General features: G+C 43.0%; 1 pseudogene; it reads left to right on the top strand.

Annotated features, from left to right (window-relative positions):
* Positions 1–42: 42 nt before the first annotated feature.
* On the top strand, positions 43–1,305 carry LOC102849564 (annotated as a pseudogene).
* The last annotated feature ends 8,678 nt before the right edge of the window (positions 1,306–9,983 follow it).

The following is a 9,983-nucleotide window of genomic DNA, read 5'->3' on the forward strand; positions in this document are numbered from 1 at the left end:
AGGCTTCACATTCCCTGTAGAATTCTAAAATAACCTTTGCTAATGAGGATGTCTGATACTGTTACTATAAAAGATGAATCTGAAACAATGAAGGATTTGGAGGCAGAAATGAAAGATAAAACCAAAGTTGAAAATCTTATCAAATCAGAAAACTGTAGGAAGATATTGGCAGAGAAGAATGAACGTTGTATCGATAACAATATTGATTTGCAGGAGAAAATTCAGATCCAGTTAACACAATCATTTGACAAAGAGGAGAAGCCCTCAAAAGATGAAGCAGAAAAAGAAAAAGCCAGTGATAAATTGCCCAGAAAAATGTTATCAAGAGATTCCAGTCAAGAATACACTGATTCAACTGGCATAGATCTACATGAATTTTTAGTAAATACATTAAAAAACAATCCCAGGGACAGAATGATGCTGCTGAAATTGGAACAAGAAATTTTAGATTTCATTGGTAATAATGAGTCTCCACGTAAAAAATTTCCCCCAATGACATCTTACCATAGGATGCTGTTACACAGAGTAGCTGCTTACTTTGGATTAGACCACAATGTTGATCAGAGTGGGAAGTCTGTCATAGTAAACAAAACTAGCAATACAAGGATACCTGATCAGAAATTTAATGAACATATTAAGGATGATAAAGGTGAAGATTTTCAGAAACAATATATCCTCAAGAGAGATAACTCTAGCTTTGACAAAGATGATAACCAGATGAGAATACGATTAAAAGATGACAGAAGAAGCAAATCTATAGAAGAAAGAGAAGAAGAGTACCAGAGAGCTAGAGACCGAATATTTTCCCAAGATTCCTTGTGTTCCCAAGAGAGTTATATTCTTGACAGAAGAATCCATGACGATGATGCTAGTAGTACTCAGCAGAGGCGCCAGATATTTAGAGTTAATAAAGATGCTTCTGGGAGATCAACAAATAGCCATCAAAGCAGCACCGAGAATGATCTGAAGTACTCTGAGCCACGACCCTGGAGCAGCACAGACTCTGACAGCTCCCTGAGCAACCTGAAGCCGGCTGTTACCAAAGCCAGCAGCTTCAGTGGAATCTCGGTCCTCACGAGAGGCGATAGTTCTGGAAGCAGCAAGAGCATAGGCAGGCTTTCCAAAACAGGTCAGCCCTTCATAAACCCTGATGGGAGTCCAGTTGTGTACAATCCTCCTTTGACTCAACAACCAATCAGAACCCAAGTGCCTGGACCTCCACAGCCACCTCTGCCACCTCCAGCACCTCAACAACAAACAGCTAATCACATTTTCTCACAGGTGCACATATCCACGATTACCTAAGTTCACCTGCCTTTGCATATTTGGGACTAAATTGACTAATTATAATTAAGGTAGTCCTAGTAAGTATCTCTTAGAATTTTAATCTACTGCCAGCAATGATGTCCCATTCACTGCTCACAATTTGGGACTAAATTGACTAATTATAATTAAGGTAGTCCTAGTAAGTATCTCTTAGAATTTTAATCTACTGCTAGCAATGATGTCCCATTCACTGCTCACAAGAAGAAAAGTTAACTTCAAGGACTTTTCAGCTAATGAGTATTGAATAAATATTGGAAAGGAAAAAAAAAAAAATTCTGAACACTTGCTTTGAGCATCAGGCTGGTTTATAGGTCGTCCACACTGGTTTTCCAACACACAACACATTGTTTTTACCTAGTCCTTTTAATACAGTGTGAAATGGTGATAAATTCCTGTAGGAAGTGCTATCACAACTCCTTTCTGTATGAAAGCCCAGATCCACTTGTGCTCTTTATTTCTTATATCAAAACATCCACTCTGTCCAAGACATATTGAATCTTATCACCAAAGTTTAAATTCTCCTCATAAAACATTTTAATGTTTTTTTAATAATTTGGCATATTTATATTATGCCCACCCATGTAGTTTCTCTCTTTTTAGATTTTTTTTATTGTATTATTTTTACGTATATTGTCAAATCAGATCTGACTGGTACAGGAGGAGATTGCCCCCTCCTTCTCTAGCAGAGTATCTGGTGGATTTGAACTGCGTACCTCTGGGTTGCAGTGCAGCAGTCTTGCCATTAGGCCACCAGAGCTCCCCTTCTTTTTAGATCTTTTCTAATTCTGGATCAATGTCATATTTGTCAACATCTAAGTGGTATTCAGAGGATTCTCCTTCCTTTTCCTCTTTGGGAACTCTGTGAAGCCAGCCTCATTCTCTATTTATTATAACCCACCTATCATAACACAGAGATCCCAGGGCAGTTTAATGATGCACGCGCTTTTCCATTCTCTTTCCCTTAATTATCTCTTAACCTCTCCAGAACAACTCCTCCTTTTTCCACTCCCCTCTGCTCAATCTCTTCATCAAATTTACTCTTTTCTTAGATTTCAGTACATATATAATAGAAGCATTTCCAGGAGTCCTTCACTGGTTCTCAATTCTAGAGAAGCTACTCCTTCTAGGTCTAACTCTACCATAATGTAGTGTGGATGTTAGTCACATATCTTTTAGACTAGATCCAGGCTTCCTGAGTTCAAGTCCCAGCTTTACCTCTTTTTTGATTGTTAGAGCTTAGACAAGTTATTTACCATCCTTATGTCTCAGTTTCTTCATCTGTGATATGGGGACACCAGTATTTTACCAATTTCCTAAGATTTTTTGATTAAACACCTGACATACAATTCTAAATGGGTAGTTATTTTCATTATTACTCCAGCTGATCACCTCATTACCTAGGAGACAAGAGAGCAGAATTTTTTCCATCCAAGTATTCTTCAGCATCTTGTATAGCTGCTTCCAATAAATAACTAATAAACCCTGCTAAATGGACCTCACCAGAGGTACCACCCCTGTAAGGCCAACTTTGGGAGAGCAGGAAACTGTGTGTACTTGTGGCCATAAAGGACTTTTTTTTTTTTGCCGAATTAACAAAGTTTATTTCGAGTTCAAACCGGGGCTCCTGCGTGCTGACACAGCAGCATCCAGCTGAGAGCCAGGAAGTTGTTGTTGTATGCCATTGAGTCAGAACTGACCCACAGCTGACCTTTCACCAGGTTTTCAGAGGCAGTAAATAGCACGGGAGGAGATTGGCCATCCGTCTACCGCGAGGCACCTGTTGATTCGGACCATGAGACCATGTGCCTTTTGGACTACTTTTGGGATTGCATCACTCCTATTTACCACGAGGTCATCAGAGCTCCCTATAAAATGAGGCTGTTGTTAGATCGTGTTATGTCCAGTCATCTATGACTCCCTAGCTCTGAACTCTGTTACCATCTCTGACAACACCTACCCCCATTATCAAAATCATTGTGTCAATCCATCTCATCCCGGGTCTTCCTCTCCTACGCTGACCTTCTGTAAGGACTGGTCCCTCCTAGCAACATGCCCAGAGGATGTCAGACGGAGTTTCAAAATCCATACCGCCAAGGAGAAACCTGGTTTCATCCTCTCCAAGACAGACCTGTTTGTTCACTTGGTACTCTGCCAAATACCGGGGAGCAAAATCTAGAAACAACCACAAAGACAAAGTATTCCCACCTTCTGGGACTACACTTCATCCACTGTGGGAAGACTGCCACCTTGTGGTGAAACATATAATTTGTCTTCTTAGAGGTAGAACTAAAATTGTTTTTTGGATTTTGGTTTTGCATGCTTTCATTTTAGATTTCTAGTCTTAGAAGTTTCATATCATAATTTATGAAACTTTATTCATCTTCTTCCCAACTCCTCTTTAGTTCTTGCCTCTTTCTTTTATTGTTTATTCAAGCCTCGTACTGTTGAGTTAACATAAATTCAGGAAGTAACCCCGGGATTTCTTTTCAGAGCTTTAAGCAATCAGTTGTCCCAGATCCAGCCCTGAAGAGAGAGCTCTACTGGCTTAAAAGTAGTTGGAAGATATTTGGATATTTAGTTCAGACCCCTTATCATCCCAGAGTGGCTTTACCCAGACTTGAGGTCCCGCCCACTGTCCTGGTCTCCTAGCAACGTCCCTCCTGCAAGGGGTGCCCCTTACGAGGTCGCGGGGTTGCCCTGGCAACCTTTAGGCCCGCCTCCTTCAAGGTCCTGACTGGTTCAAAGCAAATATGTGTTGAGGTCCAAGAGAGACTTTTCGTTCATCGAGTATGCGCTGTCGGGAGCGGAAGAAGCAGCTCGGAGGAAGGGGATGCAGGTTCTGGGCTCGAAGAAGAAAGAGGTGTGCTTTTGGAAACTCTACTTGAGGTCCATTACAAGCTCAGAAAGGGTAGCTGCAGCTCCTGGGAGCCTGTGACCAGCGTTCTAGTCAGAGATGTACGAGCTACTCAGAGCTGCTGCTGCCAGGAAGGAAACCACTGTAAGGAGGAACACTCCTGCTACCCGGCACCGCACGATGCAGGCCACCGCTGACCTTCCTGCCCTGCGCATCAGCCACAGAACTGGACGCAGCAGGGAATGGCTATCTTTCTCTCTTCTCAAGGAGAATACCTAATCCTTTCCCCCTGAATTTTTCTTCTTAAAGGGCCTATTTCTGGGGTCAGTGGATCCATTCTCTGGCACCTGGCACCACAGATCTAAGGAAGGGAGGAGGGTTTAGTCTTTGGGATGTGGCAGAAAGGAGGGGGGCTGCAATGGGAGGCTTGCTTCTTCCCTCTCCTAACCTCCCAGAATGCGCAGGGGCAGGGGTGTGGGGTGAGAGAGAGAGTGTGTGTGTGTGTGAGAGAGAGAGAGAGAGAGAGAGAGAGAGAGAGAGAGAGAGAGAGACACCGCGCTATTCTGGGCTGGAGGTATCATGTTGATGGAATGGACCCCTCCCAAGTCTCTGCCACAAACTCCCTGGGCCTCCAGAGAGGACCTCACTGTAATTCCTGCCCTCTCTACTTTCTAAGCCCCATAATTATATGCTTGGATAGCGTAGCAATCAAGTTAACCTTTTTAGCCCCACGGCCCTCCAAGAGAAATAGGAGTTTGAGAAGAGGGCGCCAGGTCTTTTTGGAGGTAGTGTTTAATTGTCTAGGGAACTCTGAGAGCCTTTTAGAGTCACAACTTCCTTTTCCTCTGGCCTCTCGGAAGAGCACCCCTTGCCTCACCAGCCTCTTTTCACTTTTACCGGCAAGCCCAGCCCTGCAGTTCTCTAGGAGGCAAGTCTTACACGTTCCCATCTTCAGTCTTGATCTTCCCAGCATTGTGGGTCTCCCACCTCTTTGTGTCTTACAGATGGCTTCTATTCTAGGATAGTGAGGTTTCTACTGCAGGCTATACTGGGCTTGAGCCCAAAGCTGCTCACATTGGCCAGTTATACCAGCAGGAGGCACCACTACTTTACCTTTTGGTCAAGTCAAAGCAGAAATGTGAGCACTCCTGGTGAGGGATACCTGCTCTTCCAGGGACATCAAAACACTGCATGTGCTGATCTAGGAGGTCAAAAAGCATGATCCTGGCTTTCAGATGAGAGGAGCTGGCAGAAAGCAGGGAGGAAGTGGAGGCAGGAGTATTCATAGCGGATCCACCTTTCAGAGGGGAGAAGGAGAGAGCACAGGACCCCAAAGTCAAGGCTGTTGCCAATTGAGGGATGATGTGTATGTATCAAAATGGTGAGTGTGTGAGGATGGCCAGAGAGTGTCCCCAGGATCAATTCAATTGACACCAGGTACCTGTGCAGCACTTTATCTCTGACCATAACCACCCAGACCTTGATCCCATCTCACAAGTCCTGCAGACTGTCAACTTGGCCCAACACCTCAGATGCCACCCACAAGTTTATAGTCCCGTGACCCCATCATCATGTCTGACCTGCTAGCTACACTTTTTATGGTTTTTCTCACTACCTCCTCAGGATACTATGTGTAAGCTCAGAGGTCCCTGGGAATCCCCTCATTTCTGCCGTGCTTGCTGCAGCTTCTCTACTGAGTTCAATAATTCACAAGAACAATGCACAGAACTTATGGGAAGTTTGATATGCATAATTACAGATTTATTATTGCAAAAAGAATACAAATAAATAGACTTATAAGGTGAGGTCTGGGAAGGTCCCCACCATGGAATTTCCATGTCCTCCTATAAAGGGATCCACTATTCTCCTACATGCATCAAGGTCTATTACCAACCAGAAATCCCATCGTACTTCTGTGTCTAGAGATCCACTACCCCCATGTCTACAGACTTTAATGGGTCTTCACTATGTAGGTGGGAGTCCTGGTGACATAGTCTATAGTGTGTTGCACTGCTAGTCAAAAGGCCTTGTAGCTCCTGTGATTTAAATCCACCAGTGGCTTTGTGGGAGAAAAATGGACCATCTCCTAGTATTAAGATTTACAGCCTTGGAAACCAGTGGAGGGGTGCTGTGACTATGAATTGGAACTGATTCTATGTCAGATGTGGGTTTTTTTTTGGGGGGAGGAGGTAGTGTAAGGTAGGTATGATTGAGTGAACTCAACTTTAAGCCCCCTTTCTTGAGATGGAGTGCTTGGGTGGTACAAACAGCTAAGATACTTAAGGTGCCAGGAAATTTGGAGGACAGCTGTGTGGCAAATGGGTTGGAAGAGGTTCATATTTGCTCCCATTCCTGAGAAAGGTGATCCAACTGGATGTGGAAACTATCAAACAATATCATTAATATCACATGCAAGCAAAATACTGGTGAAGATCATTCAAAAGTGGCTAGAGGCAAGCTCTGGTGATGTAGTGGTAAGAAACTGCACTGCAATCCCAGAGGTGCGTGGTTCAAATCCACCAGATGCTCTGCTGGAGAAGGAGGGACAATCTTCTGTACCAGTCAGATCTGATTTGACAGTACACACACACGCACACAAGTGGCTAGAGCAGTACGTAGATAGGGAACTGCCAGAAGTTCAAGCAGAATTTAGAAGAGGCCGTGGCATCAGGGATATCATTGCTGATGTCAGATTGATCCTGGCTGAAAGTAAGGAATATCAGAAAAATGTCTATTTGTGCCTTATTGACTATGCAAAGGCATTGATTGACTGGATCATAACAAGTTGTGGCTAACATTGAGAAGAATGGGAATCCCAGAGCACTTGATTGTGCTCATGAGGAACCTATGCCTGCACCAGGAGGCTATTGTGTGAACAGAGCAGGGGAGTACTGCATAGTTTATTATTGAGAAGGGAATGCACCAGGCTTGTATTCTCCCTCCATACCTATTCAATATGTATGCTGAACAAATTATCTGAGAAAATGGAGTCTATGAGGAGGAGTGTGGCATCAGGATTGGAGGGAGACTCATCAACAACCTGTGTTATGCAGATGACACAAAATTGCTTAAAGTGAGGAGTACTTAAGGCACTTGTTGCAGAAGATCAAGGAATACAGCCTTTGGTATGGATTACATCTCAATATCAGGAAAACAAAGATTCTTACCACTGAACCAATAGGCAGCATCATAAAGGATGGAGAGGAGATTCAAATTGTCAACAGCTTCATCTTGCTTGGATCCACAATTAACACCCTTGGTATGAGCAGTCAGAAAAGAAAGAGATACATTGCACTGGGAAAATCTGCAGTTAGGGACTGCTGTTGAAAAGTAATAATGTCATTTTGAGGACTAAGGTGCTTCTGATTCAGGCCATAGTCTTTATGATCACTTGCTATGCATCTGAGAGCTGGACAATGAATATATATGACGGGGGGGGGGGATTATACCTTAGAGCTGTGGTGTTGGAGAAGAGCACTGAACATCCCATGGACAGCCAAGAGAAGAAATGGATATGTCTTGAAGAGGGTGCAGCCAGAGTGCTCTTTGGAGGCAAGAATATTGAGACTTTTCAATATTTGGCATGTTGCTAGGGGGTGCTATTCCTTGGAGTAGGACATGATGCTGGGAAGGGTGGAGAGCTGATGAAGAAGAGGAAGACCCTCAACCAGTTGGATGTAACATGATTGCAATCGGCTCTTGTGTTTCAGGAAGTGTGAGGATGGTGCAGGATAGAACAGGGTTCAGATCTTTTGTTCATAGGGTCACTATGAGTTGTACTCAAGTCGACAGCACGTAACAACAGAAGTGCCTTGGAGGAAAGAAAGATCTGTAGATCTATTTGTGAGGAAAAACAAGCCATTAGGGAAAACTCTGGAAAAATTGGTGGCTTAGTGGTAAGGTATTTTGCTGCCAACCCAAAGGCATCAGCTGCGCCATGGAAGAAAGACAGGTCATCTCCTCCTGTGTGATTTTCTGTCCTTGAAAGTAAAAAACTGACCATCAGGGATCAATTTTGACTTGGCTCCAACTTGATGGTACATAACAACAAGAACAATATGTGTTGGTGCACGTGGGGTTGCCATAAGAATCAATTTTGGCAACTGGTTTGATATTTGTTTGCTTCTAAAATCAAATGGGCCTTTACAACAGCATTACAGAGGTGCTTCTTGAAATGTCAGATATATTCTGGAGGCCTCATCAAGACGCCTGAGAAATTCCAATGTTTTAGAAGTGTTGCTATGGAATCAAGGACAAAGACCAAATCCTTTGGGAAAAGTTAAATCATTACATGCACAAAGAATGATAAATCCTTTAGAATTCTTAAGGTAATAAAGCCTGTCCCTTCATTTCTCATAACTGTCCTGTGAAATGAGTGGGAACCAAACCTGTTGCCATCTGAATTCTTTAGTAGTGGAGCTTGGTTTACTCTATCCAGGGACCTTGTAAGATAGGAAAGTGAGTTGCTTTCCTCCAGTTCTATTGGGAGGAAACTGAATATCAGTGAGGGTGAGAATTTAGTCAGTCACCCCACTCATGAGTGGTGGGAAAGGCCTCAAGAGCTTCTTTCCTTGGGGAGGGTCTTGCTGGTGATTGTTGTGGTGAACCTAGCAGTAGAGTGGCTATGTCAAGACCCTAGTACTTATTTGTAGATTGACCCTGAATTAGTGACTTCATTTCTCTGAGTCCCACTTTCCTTCTTACACTGAGGATATAACGTGAGATAGGCCATGATGATGTTTTTTGGGTACCAAGGCAACCTAGTATTGTCCACCATGGTGGTGTAGTCTCTCCAGAAGCTGGGAAAGTCCCAGCTGGCCACCAATAGTGACCAGAGGCTTCTTTCTAGCCCTCAGACTCCACCAACTAGTACACCAATGGCAGTGTCTCTCTGTGGAACCAGTACAGAATATCTTTCCCTGGTGCTCACTGAAGTCTATGACCAACTCCCATGGGAAACCCATGTTAGGATTGGTCTATTAGCCATTCTACCAGCAGGACTCAAAGAATCATAGGTCCAACTCCTCCTTAGCTCTTGTTTTGATCTGTCCCTGGGATTTAGGATCTCACATCAAGCACTCATGCCTCCTCCATTTACAAAACTGCAGACTCTGGATTTAAATCCCAGAACTCCAATACACAATCAAATTATCTTTTAAAAAATTTACTTTTTTTACAGTATATTCTTCCTATTTTTTTCATTCATTCATTCATTGTTGTACATTTTCCTTCCTGCCCACTCCTCCCAACACCAGTTCACTTTTCTCTTTGAAAAGAAAAAAAATCTTTCAATCTTTCATTGTTATACAATCCCTCACCCCCCCAAGTCCACAGTCCACTTTACTATGCATTTTGTTTTCTGGAATCTTGTCATGAAAATAATACCTAATCATATATTCCTTTTAAACAGTTCTCTCCCTTATCTGTTTCAATGCAGTATACATTATTTAACCTCTTTTCTTAGGCAACCCCCCAGCCCCGATGTCAGCCCCATTTTACAACAGTGGCACTATGCAGTATTTGTCCTTTTGTGACAGATATTTCATTCAGCATAATGTCCTCCAGGGTCACCCATTTTGCATAATATTTCATGAGTTCCTTGTTTTTCAATGCAGCATAGTATTCTATTGTGTGAATATACCACAGCTTCTGTATCCATTCCTTTGTTGATGGGCACTTAGGTTCTTTCTAGCTCTTTACTATTATAAACAAAGCTGCAATAAACATGGGTGTGCATATATCTGCTTGGGTGGCAGTTCTAGTTTCTTTAGGGTATATTCCCAGTAGTGGAATTGCTGGGTCA

This window comes from Elephantulus edwardii, unplaced genomic scaffold, assembly GCF_000299155.1.
Source record: "Elephantulus edwardii isolate Elephantulus edwardi_28Jun2011 unplaced genomic scaffold, EleEdw1.0 scaffold00212, whole genome shotgun sequence".
Classification (NCBI taxonomy): domain Eukaryota; kingdom Metazoa; phylum Chordata; class Mammalia; order Macroscelidea; family Macroscelididae; genus Elephantulus; species Elephantulus edwardii.